The sequence below is a fragment of the Microchirus variegatus genome (genome assembly GCF_963457635.1).
Source record: "Microchirus variegatus genome assembly, chromosome: 13".
Classification (NCBI taxonomy): Eukaryota; Metazoa; Chordata; class Actinopteri; order Pleuronectiformes; family Soleidae; genus Microchirus; species Microchirus variegatus.
The window spans coordinates 18,036,062-18,056,429 of record NC_139814.1 but is presented as its reverse complement, the minus strand read 5'-3'; the positions used below and the strand labels follow the sequence as shown (position 1 = coordinate 18,056,429).

General features: G+C 41.1%; 1 protein-coding gene across 1 annotated transcript in view; it reads left to right on the top strand.

Moving 5' to 3' along the window:
* The first annotated feature begins 415 nt into the window (after positions 1-415).
* Positions 416-20,368, top strand: part of col9a2 (procollagen, type IX, alpha 2) — a 107,712-nt gene continuing 87,759 nt past the window's right edge. Inside the window, exon 1 of the mRNA XM_083899755.1 lies at positions 416-451. The gene's annotated coding sequence lies outside the window, so the exon portion shown is untranslated. The remainder of the gene's footprint in view (positions 452-20,368) is intronic.

Genomic DNA, 20,368 nt, shown 5'->3' with positions numbered 1-20,368 from the left:
CCTCTGTCCTCACACCTCAACGTCCACTTCATACACCACATACATTGGCTGGCAGAATACATAGCAATGAAGGGAGACGAGAATAAAAAATAGAAAAAAAAGGAAAAGGAAAAATCCATTACACAGCTGCCTTCACTTGTGGTGCCTATACAGTGTAATTCATCCTGAAGCTTGTTCAACTCGAAATGGCCCTAGTTAGAGTTCCATTACAACAATAAGATGAAAAAGAGAGAGAGAGAGAGAGAGAGGCAAAGATGTGCGCGTTTGTGTGCATGTGTGAGTGTGTTCTAGTCAAGGGAAATCATGTCCAGGGTGTGTAATTGAATGACTAGAATTATGTCCTCCTCTGCCCCTCTGCCCCCCACCCCCCCCCCCCCACCCTATTCCGACTGAATCCAGGGCAAAGAGAACGAGACTGACGAGGAATATCACCTGTGAGCAAGAGGTTGTTGTAAGTAACCTGAACGACACAACGCACAGCTGCGTATGCATTCATTTGCAGCTGTGAATCACATGCCTTTTATTTCCAACTATATTTCATATCTTAAAGGGAAAAAAAAGGAATTATTTATGGTCTCTTGTAAAGCTCTGGATACTGATTTTCTCTGCTCCATAGTCTCTATTGTACAGTATATCTGTGAGGGCTGTCAGTTGTCAAGGTTATGGTATCGTCAGGAGTTGTGAATAGAATTAGGTAACTCTCCTTTCCCCTTGACATCATTTACCTCTAGGGTTATCGTTATCGCACAGCGTTTGATCTCGGCAGACTCGCATCTGGCAGGTCGATGCGTTTTCAAGTTGTCTATACTGCAGCCACCACCAAAGGGTCTTCTGAGCAGATAGGGTGGATGTTTGTCCAACGAAACCACCATTTGCCTCGTCATATCTCCTTCACCTGTGCAATAATCTTGCCCCTTAAACAGCACAACTATCCACTAACAGATGGACATTTGTATGCTATTGCTTGGCTTATTGGAGCAAATCAACCTTGAGAGCAAAAAGGCCTTTTGTTTGCATAAAGGAAATCCAAGAAAAATGTTAGCAAAACCAAAAAAGTCTTCATTCATAATTTTTTGTTCTGTATAACCAAAGTCATTCTGGCACATCATGAAGAAATTGAAGTGTAATTGATGCCATGGAGTAGTAATTAAAACTTAAATGTCACTACATTTTCATCAAAGGTAAAAGAGGCAAATTACGTTTTTCAAAAGCAGTATTAAAATGTCCATCTGTTAGTGGATAGCCGTGCTGCACATTTCTAGAAGGCACCATCAACAGCAGGGCTGGCCCAGGGCATAATCGAACTAAACCGCTGCTTAGGGCCCTGTGACCACTAGAGGGCCCCCAAGAGCAATTAACTAAAAAAAAAAGAAGGAGAAATGTTTTGATTCTTCACATCTTTGTATTACAGGAGTGTATTTTGAATCCCACACATTTGCACATTTTTAGATTTTCAGACCTTCATATCTTAATATTTTATTTATAAACCGTTTGGTTTTATGTATTGATTCTCTGTGTTGCCAGTAGGTGGAGTTGCTGAGTTTGCCAAATATTAATTGAAAGATTTTTCTATAAATTTGCAAATCTGGTGTTTGCTTCCATGCAACAAAAAGTTTTTTCACATTGAGTTTTACAAGTGAATTCTTATTAGTGACAGAGTAGGATAAGTAGAATAGCTTTAGTGTAGTAGGTGTGTGAATGATCAATAATCATGATTATTGGCAATAACAAAATTGGCCCCAAAATCTAATTTTGCTTAGGGCCCCATGGAGGCTTGGGCCGGCGAGGTCCTTGGAAAAGCTACGTTAACTCTACAGCTGTAGAAGCTTGAACTACAAATAGTGACCAAAAAAAAGAAGGAGAAGAAACAATGGTAACAGCAGGGCCCAGCCAGAAACACAACAGCTTGACATTTGGACTCACTTAAGGTACGATGCCTCTGAGAGAAAAAGTATTTTTCTGGTATTGTCAGGAGATAAGTCTTCTAGCAGCAGAGTTACTTTAGTAGAATATCAAAAAAAGAAACCCTTCATTCAATCACAACCTTACTCTGGGCTATGGTTAAAGGTGTAGTGCAGAACTTTTAAGCATAAACAAATATCTTGCATTCAAACCATTGTCAATGCTGTTGCCTTTCAGCTTGACACTACTTTCTCTGCAGAGCAGTATTTAATTTATTTTTATGTCTGTGGTGACATTCTCATGCTGCACGTAGTGATGTGTTATGTCATGACTGACAGAGGGAAGTCGGAACCATAACAGCTAAAGCTAGTGAAGCAAGACTGCTGTGACTAACTAGAATATGGTCTTAAATTGTCCTGTAAGAAATGTTCTGCAGGCTTATTTCAGGAGTGGGGAAGGTCTGATGTCGCTGCCCGCCTCCTTGGCTGAAAATGCCAAGAGGCACCCATTGAAAGTTACCTCCGAAAAAGACTTGTGTAGACGGTGTGTGTGATGCGTTTTCTTCACACGGCGTCTCTGTCGCTCGCTGCAGAAGCTCAGCTAATGTGTTTTTTTGTTTTTGAGCTTTGGATCAGAAATGAAAAAGAAATATGCTACTCTGCATACTTTGTATGACGTAATATTGCAAGCAAATGTTTTGCCAACACAAGTTACACACTGGAGCTTTAAACCAAAACACTAGTCATCAACAGGAGGGCGGGGGGGGGGGAAAAGTCTATTGTCCCATTTAATTGGAACATCTGCCGTTCAATTTTAAACTAGGGGAGTTGCATGCTTTCAGAATGATGTTATTTAAGAACTCTGCTGTCAGTGCGTTGACCCTGAGCATATGAGAATGTGGAGACATAATTAAAGTGTCACAACAGTACGCTGACAAAACCACTGTACCGTCTGAGAGGGATCGCGAGCGATGGTTGTGCACTCGGATTCAGACACTTACACATGCAGACAGACGCACACACACACACCACCCACATTTATGAGGTGGAAATGACTTATCACTTCTCATCTGTTTCATCTGTGCGATACATTCATACCCACACGCACACACACACACTCTCCACAACCAGATACATTCTCACACACGCAAACATATTTGCCTCAGGACACAGACTGTCCTCCACTGTCTGTTTATGAACTCATCTGTTTGCTGCAGCGAGGCAATGGGGGGGGGATGAGGACATTTATAGTGGTTTGCGGTATGGCCGAGTGTTCGCTATAATTAATCTACTGTCCAAATCGCCCTCAGTGCTCACCACGCATCTCGTCATGTTGTACATAACACACTGTATCATAAAAGTGCCCACGGTTCAGAGGCATCATCCGCTTCATTTGTAACCTTTGTGAAGTTTGGTTTTGCAAGGTTTTTTTTCCCACAGTGCCCAGACACTCATTGTCTCAGATGTTTTGTTTATTATTGACTAAATGGAGCCGTATTAACGGCAATTATGCAGAGGAAACACAGCTGAGAATCAATCATCTGATTGTTCTCATACCAAATGTGGCTTTTTCTTGTTTGTGATTGTGTGCGTGTACTTCTGTGGATCTGTATGGAGTCCACCACCGGAAATCTTTTACTTTTCCCAATGATTGGAGCCAGGGATCAATACTGCATCAGCCGACAGATGGGCGACTGTCCCTCGTATCATTTGTTGCCGCTCCTCATTTCCCTGGGCAGAGTATTACAAAACAAAGGGCGAAAAAAAAAGTACAGAAACGGGAGGATGGAGTGATAGAGGAGGGAAATAAAGACAGGCTGAGAGTGATCGTGCTTCTCCGCCATTCATTCAAGGCTGCATCAACCAAGAAAAGAAGAAAAGTAGCTTGTTTAGTTTGCTAAATTTGTGCTCCACAACATTTTTTGTAGTCACATCAATGGTTTTCATACTTGGATATTGAAATTTGGATTGAAACCATTATACAAACACCCCACCCTCTCCAAGTCATAACAATTACCAGTTGTTTATTAGGAAATTATGTTGCATCTTTCAAACTGCCAGTTTCCTTTTGTTCCTAATTAAGCATGTGTAATATTCTGCTCTGGCTTTAGCATTCTTTGCACTGGCACAGTCCATTTGTAATAATATGTGTCTCAATTGTAAATTTGCCTTGACAAAACATCTGTAACTCTCTCAGTGGTTGGTAACCACTTGCCGTTTCCTCTCTCACACAAATTCTGTTTTCCCCATTAGGTTTCTCTGTTAAATGTTTTTGCTTAATTGCATTGTCGAAGTCTATAAAAGATCAGCAAAACATCTTGCTCCTCATATTAGATATGTTTTGAAATATGCATTTTGAATGGAACCTTGAGTGGTGCGCATAAATGGTTCCCCTCTTTCTTAATCAGTGTAGCTATAATCAATATAAGCATACAGTGGTGGCATTTAGTGCTAATCAGTCGTCATATCCTACAGTTTTCCTCAACTTTACAACCTTCTTGTTTTCCCTTGTTGCAATCAAGCTTTTTGTTGCCCCTTGATCGCTGCAGTTCAATTACCCTTTAAAAGACGCGTCCTCTTCAGCATTTTCTGTGTCCAAAATGTACAGGTGCCTCTATTGAAATCAGCAAATTCCCCGCAATCCTTCGAAGATATACTTTTGCACTCGGTGACATCTTTCTAAATCATGGAGATTTATATCAGAAAACTTGAGAGGCCTAGAAATTGCTAAGCCAAAGGCAAAGTGTCGGCCCGGCTAAGATCGTGAGATGAGACTCTTAGCACCTGCCCCTGGCAGCAGCACCTTGCTTTCAATTTCTTCTGTAAAAGAAGCATATATGGCCAAGATTACTAGTACGTAAAATTGTCTTTTGCAGAATGAGAATATAAAAAAAAAATATGTGACCAGGAAAAGAAAAGACCAGATCTGTGCTTTTCCTCATCATTTCACAGCAGCAAAGAATTCCACTTTTGTGATTTGTTCTCAAGTAATAGTTTACAGGGGGAGGTAGCCAGTCTGATCTCAACTTAACCTCTCCAATCACTCAACCAGAGGGAAGCTCCTCTGCCAAGTAACTCGACGGGGCTTTGCAACCATTCAAATCAATTTCCATGCCAGTGGCACTGTCAATCATCTGTGAGTGGGTCTAAATGAGATTGTAACTAATGACATGCTTCGATGTAGTGCCACTCCCTCCTTCGTTTCTCCCCTTTGGGGGGGGGGGGGTTCAAATAGGCTTATATTCCTGTACCTGTTTCCCTTCATTAGCTTGTTCTACCCTACATCCGTCTGTCTCTCTGTTTCTTCATCTATTTCCTTTTTAGTCTCCAGAAGGTGGTTCAGTTCACATGCTGCTGCCAGTTGGTGAGTTTGACTGCTTGAACCCATCAAAGCGGCTGTGGATTTAGAACGCTCCTCATTGTTTAAAGAGCCAACATCAAGCGACTGTGCATTTGTAAATCACGAAGGATGGGGGCCATGGGGCAATTGGGTTGGGGGAAGAGTAAACACACTTTAATATAAGTAACAGATAATGAAACGATGACTACTTGCTTTGATCATAGTTGTATAAAAGTACAAAAAGTATAACTTTTTCCTCTGTCTCTATCTCCTTGGTGAATACACACCTTTGTGCCTCTTTTTCCTTTCCCATCTCGCACTGGCTTGAAACGAGGCTTGAACCTTCTGTGTTCTTTTTCTTTTGTGACTTTTCCTGTCTGACAGCCGATTGCTTTGTGATGTCTCTGTGTGTCATTTAGCTGTGCTTGGGCTGTGAGCAGTTCAGGACACACTTTTTTTTTCCTGCACTGTGTTTCACACACAATGATCAAAAGGAAACACTTTGACACATTGAGCAGGAAAGCGATAATCATAGACGCAAAAGAAATAACGTTCTTTAATATTCTTCCGACATCGTAATTGCGGTTTGCATAGAATAGTTTATTCCTTGTGTGGAAATCCTCGTTAAAATAACCATAATTGTGCTTTACCTAAATTGGACACATTACACTCAACAGAACATGGCCTTGAGGTGGTTTGTGTGCTCATGTGTGGGGCAGCCATGTAGCACATAGTCATTTACGTTATAGTAATTACACCCCACACAACACACAAACATCATACAATCTGTGCTCAAAAATGACACTTGTTCATGTTCCTACAGGCCATGCCATGTTTACATGAGTTTAACACACAGCTGAGGTTTCTCCTAGTGTTATTTGACACCAATTAGACTTTAAAGCACCCATAGAGTGGTCCTATCGCACAAGTTAATGTATGCAAGTAGACTTCCATAACTCACATATATTATATGTGAGTTATGGAAGTCTACTTGCATACATTAACTTGTTTTTATGGTCAAAAAACTCCTAGTTGCTGGAAACGAGCCGATAGAAATCTCTCCTCACTGAAGCTCTCCTCAGCCGCGCTGTTTCAGACTGAAATATCACACCCAGAAAACAGACTGTGTTGTGATTGGCCAGCCAGCGAGAGCTTTCCCAACTGTTCTTTGATTGGCCAATACCTGGAAGTGGCGCAATTAGCACACCAGCTCTCAGAAGCGCAGCTCCCTCCTCTGGAACGGTGGATGCACTGCTACTCATTATCAAAACAATCTTTGAAAATAGCTTCGTCACGACTCCCCGCCGCAGCCACTTTTACGACTTTTGACCCGGAGTCAGAAGACACTGTCGCAAGTGAGACACCTCCACAACGGACGTTGAACTAGTGGCTGAACTGTTTGTTTTGAACCTTCAGGGCTTCATGAACGAGGTAATAGATGCACACCAAAAAAAACAGCGTTATTTGGAACTTCCGGTCTAGGTCCGCTTTAATTCTTGCATATGGTTTCTCCTCTCTGGCTGCTGTACCGGCAACGATGAGTCACACATAAACTAAGGGAAGGAAAACGGATAAACACTAGGATAAAAGGATAACCTATAACACAAGGGCACTGTTAAATCAGAGGCAGTGGAAACAAAGAAACAGACTTGAAACAGTGCTTGAATTACAATTCAGCTGTTTATCATATAAATGAACGGTTGTGTTGAACTGAGTCAGGGATAATCAATCGTTCGGCATGCAGATCTGTCTCCATTCCCTCGACGTTGCCAGCCATGCACATAATTCCGCTGTGTCTCGCATGCAAGTCTGTCTGCATCTATTTATCCTGCGAATAACTGTCGTGTAATTTCATCACCTTTGACACGAGGTGGTGAGTAAGAGGTATTTCCCTCGCATCCGTCTCAAACATTTTCATTTCATTTGAATATTTCATAGAATGTGATTCCCAGTGCCATCAATAAAGGTGGATTATTTACACGTAGGAAGTATTGGAGTCTCATTTTATTCCTTATAAGCAGGAGTGGGCAGGGAAATTGACCACTTTGTCAGTACAAAGTGTTTTTCTTGTGCACAGAAGGCCTTTATTTGTGCACATAGATCATTTAACACTGAGTACAATACATTCACATCTGCGTTTTCAATACCATAATATTTTTGTTTTGCTGTGGGCTGTATGGCCAGACATTAAAACATTTCCAGCTCTCTTAAAATGAAACTGGATTTTAGTCGTCAGACATCTGGATCTGAAGTCATCAGAAAATCAGGCTGAGCAAACAGACCCACTTGTATTCCCTCTGGACATCTTGTGTGTGTGTGTGTGTGTGTGTGTGTGTCCATGAAACACTGGTTTCACATCAAACTGCTTTATTCTGTGTTTTTACTGGTTTCAATCATCTGTTTTAATCATTTTGGAGAGGAGGTTGTCTTTGTGGCTCACCGTTTAGCTCGGGGGTAAAAAACCTCCTTCATGATGAGCACTGTGTGTGTGTGTGTGTGTGTGTGTGTGTGTGTGTGTGTACATAAAAAAACAGGGTTTCAATGAAGACAACAGCTCCTGTAAATGTTCACGATGAAATTAATTTTAAACGTCAATGGCTATTACAAGATAAAGGAGTTGTTTATGACCAGCTTAATGTTCAATTAAAAGAAAGAATACAGAATCAGAGCGTTTGTAATATCAACACATTTACATGTCGTTGAGCAACAGCTGCAGGGAATATCTTCTCCTCCTCCTCTTTTACCAAGCGGCTACTGTTTCATCCTGCTGGACTTTGTATGGCCCATTGGATAACAATTCAGTCACCCTAAATATAACTATTCTTCACCATTAGATATTATAGGAGACTTGTAAAGATCTCTACAGAAAATTCTTGACAGGACAAAATGAACTAAGTGACAAATCAATTCATCAGTTACTTTGTTTGGTTATCACCTTTTATGAGAATAAAACCACACACCAGAAGTATTATTGTGCTTAACATTACATTGATTAATAAAGTAAAATGGAAACAATTTCCACATGCCTTTCTTCTGAAATCCCACTTATACTTTATGGACTCTCACTTAAGAATGAAAGGAAAAATCGATGTAAATCTTGAATAAACTCTTGAGTACATTCTTTCGCACACAGAAACAAAGGTTATGGAAGTCGTATTGTTTTGCGTTTGCGCGACATCGTCAAATAAGTTTTAGTTCATAGTTTCCTTTATCTGAACCAATAATATTGTTTAAGCCTGCGCTGTGCACTATTCAACTTTAGAGGCTTTAAACTTGCAAATAATCCTCAAAAGATTCACAAAGGAGATTGTGTTAAAGGTGAATGAAACTGGGCTCTTCTTAAAATGTTGTTAAATTTCCTGAAAGCAAGGATGGAGGGATTTCTAATGACTTGCATGATGATGTATTGTGATATATACTTGAATATGGATGTGATTTTATTAAATCCTGGTCCCTGACACAGCTTTAACTGCTAGAAAGCAAGACATATCGCACTCTTGCACGTTCCTTTAATAAGAATAGGAATGTCAGGTGACTGCTTCCTGTGAATGATCGGTGCTGTAACTTCAGACCATAAATATGTATGTTGCAGACGTAAATCCCCAGCCTGAACGCACACTTCCTGTTTGCCTTAGATGCATCAACTCACAACAACAAAAAAAAAAGCTTTGCCGTTTTCTGAATACAAAGTGAAGTTATTGTACAGAGACCGCGCACTGCTCTCAATGAACTGCTCATCCTCTAACACATTGGCATTGAGGCTTTGGTGCCATGCTCTGCCTGAGTATAGATAGCCACCACCACCATCATCATCAACCCCATGCCCATACTCTCATTAGCATACAAGCCGTGTCTCACTGGCTGCCAACCTTTAGGCAGTGATTCCATCTTGTTGTGATACAGAGTGAAGGAGTGCAGTAAAACTGCCATGCTGCCAGGCTCTGACAGCCACAAAATTGCAGGAAGGCTGTGAAAAGGAAAGGAGAGAACAAAAAAAAAAAAAATTACAACCTGCCTGGCAGAACGTCAAGAAAGAAAGGGGGACTGAACTCACAGAGGATCTCCTTCACCTTATTTTCTCCTCTTGGTATTGTTGTTGGGAGTTATTGATGTAATTGACCAGCCTTAGGACGAGGTAAAAGAAATCTATAGGAGAAGAAGATTTTCTTTTTCTCCAAAATGGAGGCATCATTGAAGGTAGCCAAGTTCCTCTCATGTGTTGTAGGTCATCGTATTGACGGAGTTAACAGTAATTGAACGCGACTGTGACTGTTAAGAAGAGACATGGCCCTTTGGGTTCTGGCTCGTATATCCCGCAGGTACTCCTGCTCTGCTGGTTTATGGCCATCAGTGCTACAAAAATCAGAACTTGTTCTTATTCAGTGCAGGTCCTAAACACCCTCTTCTCACTTCCCCTTCAGTTTATTTTTTTTCTTTTAAACTCCCATTATTGTTTTCTTATCTGACGCGGACAATATTCAGCAAACGGAGGAACATGAAAGCCCTGTGATGGAGCCTTTAACCTCGCCTGAGGGCAAACTGTGTTACTAAAATTTCGAAACAGATGAGCTTTGATCATCAAGAACGCTTTCAACCTGCGATGCTTTAAACACACCAATTATCTGACCGCATGTGAAGAAGGGAAAAAAAGCACCCGAAGTTGACACTAAAATCTCGAATTTCAAATAATTACCATCCGTTGCATCTCTGAAATACAATAACTTACAAAGAAAAAACCCCACAATCTTCAATCTACTCAAGCATGAAACCCTAATTTACTACATAGGAAAACCGGTGCTGCAGGCAGCAGCATTTGCAGCATGTTTAAATTGATCTTTGTTTCCTCCAGATATCCATTGTTATCAATATATTACAGCACAGGCATAACACGGTACTGCCACCACCTTCTTGTCAGTCACAGTGGTTTAGGCCTACGCTTCAGTCACAGTACACTATTGGTGCTTTTTCACTGTATAGTTGTAGCACGGCACAGCTTGACTCCACACGGTTTAGATTGTTTGTTTGGATTTGCGATAGTACCGCCTCAGCCGTAGTATGAGTCGTCGTGCATTACGTGCCGTGACTTTGTTGACCTCCGCCAAGAAGGTATAGGTTTTGGCCGGAGTTTGTCTGTCTGTCTGTTAGCAACATAACTCGAAAGGCACGGACGGGTTTGGATGAAATTTTCAGGAAATGCACGCAATGGGACCAGGAACAAATTTTGGGCGTCATCCATAGACGCAATCACTGGTTACAATACTTGCTGTCCGACCATAACGTTATCACTGGTTACAATACGCGCTGTCTGACCATAACGTTATCACTGGTTACGATACGCGCTGTCTGACCATAACGTTGTCACTGGTTAGGACACTCGCTGTCCGACCATAACGTTATCACTGGTTACAACACTCGCTGTCCGACCATAGCGTTATCACTGGTTACGATACGCGCTGTCTGACCATAACGTTATCACTGGTTACGATACGCGCTGTCTGACCATAACGTTATCACTGGTTACGATACGCGCTGTCTGACCATAAGGTTATCACTGGTTACGACACTCGCTGTCCGACCATAACGTTATCACTGGTTACGATACGCGCTGTCTGACCATAACGTTACAACACTCGCTGTCTGACCATAACGTTATCACTGGTTACGACACTCGCTGTCTGAACCAGGCGCGCCAGCAGGGTGTATTTTGTAGGCACTGAGCTGCCTTGGCGGAGGTCTCCGCTCTCTCCGAGTGCTTTTCTAGTTTCATATGTTACACAAACTAGTGACGGACAAAGCAGTTCTTCCCGGTTTATTAGAATCAGTTAGTTAAAAACATTAGTTCAGTACTCCCTGCTTGACCGGAGTACAGACTCCGTCTGACACGGTTGCGGAATTAAAATACAGCTGAACGGGTTGACATTTTAAAAAAATGTCCTTGCTAAATGTTGGAGATTAACGCATGTTTTGGGGATTTTTACGTCGTTTTAAACTGTTCTTCAGTTTGGCATTATTTGGTTTAACTCCTGTCGGACGCCATGCTCATGACTTTTCCAATGACGACACTCTCTGACCATTAAAAAAAGTACTTGGTACCAAGTACTATCCCTAATGGAAAAGCAAAGTCGAGCCGTGCCGTGCCAAGTTACAACTAATGGAAATGTTCCATATCTTTTGGTCTGCTACGATGGTGAGCTCATTGAGCCATAAATTCATCACAATCAACATGATGATGTTAAGAGGAAGAGGAACTGGACAATGGGGCAATGCTAGGTGACAAGTCTGTAAACAAACAATGGGGTCTGAAGCAGTGTTACTTACTTTGTTGGTTTTGCGAGAGGAGGACAGAAGAGAACTTTGAGTTAATTTCCTGCCTCCACTTTGGCTACGCCATTCTGTTTCATTTACGCTTTTTATTCCTTTTGGTCACTGGTGTGACATGCCATAGAACACAGAATTAAAAATAATAATAATAATGATAATCAAAGAAGCTAGACTTGTAAGAAGTTGCAGATCATTATGTGGTATCAGCTCTGGCTTAAAATGTTACTGTGGCTGTTTATGGTTTCAAATGTAGTCACAGCATGAAAAAAACAATGTTGAGCTACTTCAAGATACAGACAATTTGATTGGTATCATAAAATATAATTTCTTCTGATTCCCAAATGTCAAAAACCAGCTACGACTTTTTGACATGCTACTAATGCAGACACCCATCTGCCTCCTGTACACACACATTGCGCAACCACAATTTTTGACGTGGATGATCCAAATGTGTTTTGAATTGTGTCCAATGTGGCACAATCAAGTCTGCCACTGTTCCAAATTAGCAACTTTTAAATGATATGATTTGGCCCCTGTTTAACCAGCTGATAAAAGGCAGCTTCACTCAGATCCCAGTCCCTCTGTCAGAAGTAATTTCTGCTCTCACTCATCCCTGAATTTAGAAAAAGGGATGACTCACCACTTTTTTTCCTGCCAACTAAAATCTGTTGGAGCAGAGCTGCAGTGAGAGGACATTGCACTCTGTAATTCTGTCCTTCAGTAATGCAACAAGCTCTCAGTATTAGTCTGCTCAGGAAATGTTCAATTTGCCCGTGCAGAGCAAAAAGTAAAGTAATGTCTCTTTCTTATATACTTATTTTTCCTCTTTCATGGGGTTGCATTTTTCCCAGCTGATATGAGTATTTATTTCAGCTTTTACTTTTCTTCACATAAGGCAACCTGTTGTCATTGTTGTTATTTTTTTATTTCAGTTCACGTACCTTGATTTATTTCATATAAATTATTTTGGTATTTAGCCAGGGAAAACAGTACATTTAACAGATTAATACAATTAGCAACGTAATATTTAAACACGAAAAAGGACAATATTTAAATCAGATGTTGGAAAAACATTTATTACCAAATTAATTTACCTAATTTACTTCAAAGATGAGTAAAACACTATTAAATCCAATCGATGTAGTACTTGTATGCTGTAATTCAGTATAATGAATATTATCTTCACATCAAAAACAAAGGTATACAATTTACAAGCAACTAAAAGGGAAGAAAAGCCACTTCACAACATCTAACTAATTATTTGCAGCTGTAGTTGCTGCAGACTATATGTTGATGTATGGATCATATTTACTGTTTATTTAACCATATCTTTTTTGTTTGAAAAAATCACAGGGTTAGGTTAAAAAAATGCTAATTACTATACACTATAAAATACAATGGAAAAAGTTTGAAAGAATAAGGGAGTGGTCCAATTGCACAGTCAGCAGATTTCATAAATCTCGAACCCATACAAAAACGACTACAACAAATAATGCGTGTAATGTATGTTTCTTCAACTTTGATAATGGTGGTGTAAAAGTTGTGCTGGAGTTTATGATTCCAGGAGTTAATTTCCTTAGCACTTTGACTCATTTCTACCCAGGGACATGAAGACATGTTTTTCATGGTCCATTGGCCTGATCTAATTTGGTGAAGGAGAACCCTCTATGTCTAAATTTGTCACTGTGGCCACCAAGGTTGGCACCAAAGGATGGATCACTGAGCAACACCCCTGTCTCCCATATCAATTTCAAACCAAACTCTAAAAATACCCTCAATTATACAGAAAGGGAAGAAAGCGACTGTTGTCGGTTTCTATATGTCCTGACCCCAGGGTGTCACTTGGATGTGTCGAATATAGAACAACCTACAGGCATGAAACTTGTTAGGGGGGGTAGCATTGGAATAAATGTCAGCTCATTTGGTATATCTCACTTATAGCATGATTCACGCATGAATTTAATGTGCGAGTCCTGTCGCTGGGGCTTAAACAAGCAGTGAGTTATCCTTCTCCTATCTTTGCCACTCCACTACTGGGAGCCTTGGGAATCATACAAGAGCTCCATCACTTTCTACTCGCCATCACGCCGCACAAGCTGCATACTTCAAAAAATGAAAGACCAATTATATCGGCACCTCCGAGCACCAATAGATGCCCTGTTCCCGCTTCTGTCAACTGCCATGCTTTCAGGGCTGTCAAATCCACCCACTAATCAGCTAATACCACCAACAATTGGTAATTAGGCCTCCCCAGAGTAAGCAATTAATTATTGGTTCACAACGTGCCTTCCCCCCACTTATAGTTTGGTGAAAAGGCAGCCCGCTTGATGTTATGTTTAATAGTCATAAACTTTTATTGCCTCTCAAACAAGAAAAGTCAATTACGTAGGCGAGTGAAGACCGCTCCAGGCCCTGGCTTGTGAGAGAGGTTGATTAAGGGTGTTAAAGGTTTCTTTCGCTTAAAGGGAAGAATGAAGAGTAAATAAATGGAGGGAGATAATTACGGATTGGCAGGAAACATATTCTACCGTTTCCCCTCGCACCTTGTCTTGATATCTTTATCTGTTTATTGTTTTTATTGACTTTTTCATTCCGTCCGAATGATTGAGCTCGAAGCTAAAAGCTTTAATAACGGAGCTAAACTGAAGCCCCTTTTTCCAACAAAGTACTTATTTTGATTCAGATCCTTATTGATCCCACTTTTTTAAGTGCCCCAAATTCTGGTGGAATCCAGATTAAGGGTTTACTGTTCCAAGCTTGAACTGGACACTAAATTCACCATAGGTGTGAGAGTAGACAGTTGTGTGACCCTGTGATGGACTTGGTGAACTGTCCTGGGTGTACACTCTTAGAAGTAAAAGTGCTAAGTAGAACCATATAATGTTCTTCGGCTTGTCCTCATAGGAGAATCCTTTTTGGTTCCAACACCCTTAGTGTTACCAAGAACCCTTTTAAAACCTTTAGTCAGGAAATGGGTTTTAAAGGGTTCTCTGGATCAAAATGGTTCTTACTGGAACCATTAGTGTTACCAGGAAAACAAAGGTAGGGAGGTAGAACCTCAGCCCTTGTAGAAGAACACTTTTGGAACCCTTATTTCTAAGAGTGTACCTTGGCTTTCGTATGTCCTTTGGAATTGGCACATGACCCTAAAGTGGTAGAAGATGAATGAATTAAAAATAATTACGGATGAAAAATGTGTCTTCGCAAAACTGCACAATCCAGGTTCTTGTGTCGTATCGCTATCAGCTTGCGTACCATGTTGTTCTTGAACTTTAACGGCAGGCCACGCCTTAAAATTATTTAAAATATCCTATCCCAGTCTCAGAATCTTAAAAAAAACAATTGGGGATCGAACTGTCTTCATCCCACCAGGATGATAAACGTGTCTTTGTCTCACCAATGAAGTCATTTAGCACAAATTCATCAACGCCCTGTCTCGGCAGTCTAATGTGGTGTGGGCTTCTTGTGGCATTTAGCACACAGACCTGCCTGGTCAGCCATTAATACTGACCCATTTTCAAACAGCTGTCTGGAACTGAGAGATGGAAAAGCCTATGGAGAGTAGTTTTGCAAACGATTTTGCATTTGTTTTCAACTTGCAACACAAACAGAAATGCATTTCTGTGTGTGCATTTTGTGTAGGCTAAGAGTTGACGGAGTCATTGCTTAATGGACTAATATAATGAAAGTGTGGGTTGTTTAACATTGTAAATATTTCCATAATAATAATAGCAAACTGGTGCCAACGAAAGGAATTCTTCCAACTTGTGATCTGGGACTTTTTCCATTATGTGCATCAAGTAATCCTGTATTACCACTTGGCAGCGTGCAGTTCACAGTCACTATGAATACGTAAAACAAGCGGAGGTTGGTGTGATGAGTTTATTCAGTGGCTACAGTTGAGTGGAAATAATCAGGGCATCTGGGGTAATTTTCCATTTTCATAGAGCTGTAAATATTCGGGGTAAAGGTGAAGAGTTACTGTATATCCAGTGGGTTTTTAAAAACAAAACAAAACAGACATATTTTTTGAGGAAGAGAGATGAGTTTTCAGGAGCTTGAACAATGCCAGAATATAAACTTTAAACTCACCACAGCTGCAGTGTCTGCTTTTGTCTAGGTTTAGTTTGTATTTTTTCAATGTACTCACTTTCTAAACATTTTTCCTCCTGACATTCTGCGGGGCTAAAGGAACTTTTATAGAGATTTGTCCTGCAAGTTTCCATCCATTAGCTTTTTCTTCTTCACAGAAGGTGCTTTTTAAATTTCCCTTTCTCTTCTTGCAGGGTGCTACTTTCCGTATTACAAAGTTCATCGAAGTTGTTGTCCCAATTTCCCTTGCAGCTGTTGGTCAATCATTGGGGAAATGTTTCAGAAGGAGCTCTATACATGAGAAAGGAAATGAACTGAGACTGATAAGGCTGACAACACATTGTGGGAGGTGGAAGCGAAAAAAAAAAGACAGAGGCAGAAATCTGGTGGAAAGAATGAAAGAGATCTGAAAGTGGGGAAGAGAGGAGAGGAGAAGGCAGGTGAGCTATGTGCAGGCTGACCTTCCCCCTCGCTGTCAGAATAAAATAAACCCAGCAATCCCTGCCCCTCTAGCTGGATCAGGCTGCCAGTCCATCAGCTGTCCCATTAACATGTCAGGACAAACTAAACAAAAAACACAAAGCGCCAGAGAGCAAGAGGACGGATGGATGGATGCTGTAGCTTGGAGGAGGATTGCTGTATGGCTGTGTAGTGAGAGATGTACTGCTGAACAGCTGGATCTGTCATCAGTCATTTCTCTTTGTCTCACATTCTTTTTTTTCTTCTTTTCTTTCTGTCTGTTTGTCTGTCTGTCTGCACATCCTTGCAACAGCACCCACAAGCTAACCACAGAGAGGCGTAGAGATTGGATCTATCTGCATGCGTGGCGTGTTAGGGATTTATGAGGCGTCTCCTGGAAATATTATTAGAATCTTTTGTCTTTTAGTCGTTGCAACTTTTGAAGTGGGTCACATTTTGTGATCTCATAAGCAGCCCTGAATTATGCTCTCTTCCCTCTGTCTTTCCTGCAGTTCACAAGGTGCAGAAGAAGACAGAGGGAGGGAGCCGAGCTTGATGACTGAGCCTCTCCAAGCCAGGATGCAGATTGTCTATTTGTTTATATGTTTTCGACTTTTAATCTTGTCAAGTGGGTTATAGAGCACAGCTGTTGGTATACAAAGCCAGTGGGGTGGCTGATCTAATACATTGGGTTCTTTTTTACCTCCCTGCATGCCCCCCACTCATCTCACTGTCTGCTTGTCTCCATGTTTCCACGGCTCACATAGATCTGCAGTGGCTCCTGGTGGAGCTCGGCGGAAATGCTCAGTGATTCAGTGAATGTGTGAAATCCTTGACCTAGTTCATCCCCTTTTTGTGCACAGTGTACGTCGTGTTAATCACGTCAACGTTTGGGAAACTTGTAACGCTTTCTAGAGATAAATAAAGTTTTCCTAGTTTAGAGGATGAGACGGAATCCATTGATTCCAGGTAAGAGAACACAGCAGCAGGCTTGCACTGAGCACAACTGCTTTGATAGATTATGGCAAGTGGGTAAGGGTTACATCATTTAAGAAAAGAAATACTCCATTATGTGCTGTATATATGGAAAAATAGATGAAAACGTTATTCTAGAAGGATTTCTTGTACAAGCTGGTTTACATGAAACAAATGAATGCCATCTTGTAGGGACAGCTGCAACACATGTATTGATCATACATTAGCTTTATTCTTTTGGAACAAAGACAACAGAAAAACATGGTCTTTCTGGCACTCAGAAGCAGTTCATTGTCTCGATTTCCTATCTCTACTGGCCATAGGTGGTCTAGGGAATTTATCACTGCTTTTAACAAAATTTGACATGACTAACACAAACAATCTTAGCCTGAGTTGGCTCGTCTTACCTCTATTTTCCCTCTCAGCTTTGGGTGTAAAACTGGCCCAAATGTACATGTAAATTGCCTTAAATCATCTAATTCATTCACTTTGTCTTTTTAAACACATCTACCGGGCTGTATTTAAAGTAAGGATTTAGAATGTTTTGCTTCACTGCATTCACTTAACTTCCATTAAAGGAAAAGGTTTATTGCTCAACGTTTGGATAATATAATTATTTGGGGTTTTAGTTGGCAACAGGTAAACAACAACCTTGGGTCCGTCCAAAGGGGAATATAATCCATCTATCAACAGCACCTTTTAACGTGTCCTTTTCAACACCTGTGTTTTCCAGCAGAGTTAGATTGAATTTGTGGTCGAGGTAGTCAAGGGGAGCCTGAATGACATGTACACAGAGAGTGAACGAGAGCACTGCATGCCATGGGAATATGCAAAGCTACATGAAGGTCGCGGCGGGGGGGGCAACTGGAGCCAATCCCAGCTGACATATAGGGCAAAAGCCAGGGTACACTATGGATAGGTCGCGGGTTCATCACAGGGCCAACATACAGAGACAAACAACTATTCACTCTCACACCACAGTCATTTTAGAGTGTTCGGTTAACCCCGAAAAAAGCCCCCTACGCAAACTCCATGTAGAAGCCCTATAGGTCAGAGTGGGTCAGGAACCCAGGTCTTTTTGCTGCAAGGCAACAGTGCTACCTTAAATGAAAATAAGGTAGCTTTTAGCTGCTGGCTATAAATAGGTATTATTATAATAACTTCTCTTCTAACGATTGGCAAAAAGCAAACAAGCATATTTTCCACTTCAAACAGCATCAGATGATCGGTGCAGCTCATGTATGACACTGTAATTCCACTCCGGTTTAAAGACGAGAGATATCAGGTAAACCTATACCGCGGAGCGTCTATGTGACCCCCAAGAGCAGCTGTAACCCAATACTTTATATCACAAAGAACAAAAAAAAAGTATACATTAATAAATAAAATCTTGAAATGTAATCTCAGCATGCCGAAGATAAAACACTCCCCTGATATGGCGTCGGGAAGGGTCAAGGCAGTGCCACGTGGCAGGGAGGGTTGATGAAAGACCCGCAGATCTCTGACAACTTATTTTCGGTGGGTTTATCCGTCAACCACGTGGATTCCATTAGCTGGGACCTGACAGCGAGTGGCTGTGCTCCAAGCTCTATCAGTCTCACATCAGAAGCTAGTGCGAGGAAAAAGGGATGGAGAAATAGGGAGAAAGAGATGGAAAGAGGTAAATAATGGCTGGACCTTTTTACGATACAACTACTAACTCCTACCCGGCGAGTGATGGCCTGATATGAACTGACGTGGGAATCTGAAACGTGCTAGAAGTCAGAATTAATAGTGTTATTATAATCTTTGGGTACACATTGACCTGAATATGTTGACAGGGCTGCACAGTTTATAACAATATCCTCTATATGGCAAAATCAGATACCAGCAGCATTGTTCCGTTCCTGTATGAAGTGGCCCAGAGCCCTGATGCCCTCTTTGTGAATGTGAGAAAGTGAATGTATAAAGTAAGTGTATAAAATGACCACCCCTTGCTGCCTTGTCACATAAATCTCCTCCTCATTTACCGCTCGTATAACTGAAATTCAGTTCCTGGGCAAGTAGATTTGAGAAAACACTTCAGGTCTGGCAAGTTATCAGATAAGGCAATACCCATCCCCATTTAGGGTGAGCCGAATTGGATCTAGGGAGACGTGCATACAGCCACAGTGCCATATTTCATCTTTAAACCAAAGCTCATATTTTTGTCTGAGATTCCTCACTGCACCACCGTCTCCATGAAGACATCCAGGGCCCTGAATTTACTCCCAAGTCTGAAATTACCTTTCTTCTCTGTCGCCTCCCTTTCCAGCTCTCAGTCCATCAGCCTCAAACTTGTTATTACAACTTCCCATCAATATGTGCCAGTGATAGTTCTATCCAGTGTAACGATGATGGAAGGTCGCACTGAACAGTCTGGCGGGGTCTGTCATGGGAAGTTGGTGGGCAGCTTTAACCACAAATAAGGCATAAAGTGACAAGAACGAAACGTTACTCGCATGAACACGATTAAGGGTCTTTTATTCTGTCGAGCTCACACCTAAACATTCCAATGCCGGCAAGAACTGGCTCAAAGTCAGAGTTTGACAGAGCAATTTGTATGATGTCTGAGAACTCATTAGCTTGAGAAAGCTAATTAAAGCTTTCTGAATGGTTCCTTGACCTGTAAAATCTGCAGGCCAGGGAACCGTGAGAGAGATGAGAGAACAAAGTCTTGATTCTTGATTAAAACTCAATAGAAACTCACCACTGGAAATGATTGCTTAAGCTTGTTTTAAGTCATGCGGGTTCAGCGCCGTTAAGACCTAATTTTAGTCTAAGCAGCAGCTGTTGAGAGAGGACGGATGAGAAACATGAGTGAACTCGGCCTAATCGATTAGCGAATGCTGGATTACTGAAGGAAAAATCATGGTCCTTTGGGTTCTAACGACACAAATCTACTTCTTGCTGCATGTGCATTTACTGGAAATGGAATGATCTCACAAACCTGCCTTTTATTTCTTTGGATGAAGGATCCCTTTTTTTTTGTATGACGCAAAATGGCTTTGACTTGTTTTCTTTTATAGGCGCCAATCTTCGCACACTGCTCCGCAACTAGCGTTCAGAGGTGAAGTGGTTTTTATTAAATTTGACTTTGTTAAATCATCATCAAGTTGCTTGAGTTGAGACTTTTGAGAGTTTTGAAGAAATCATAAAAGAGGCCTCTTGCCAGTATCTTCTTCAGTCTTGAAGATAATATGACCTGCCAGACTGAGAAACTTCACAGACACTATGATAGGCATTATTCGTACACTATTCA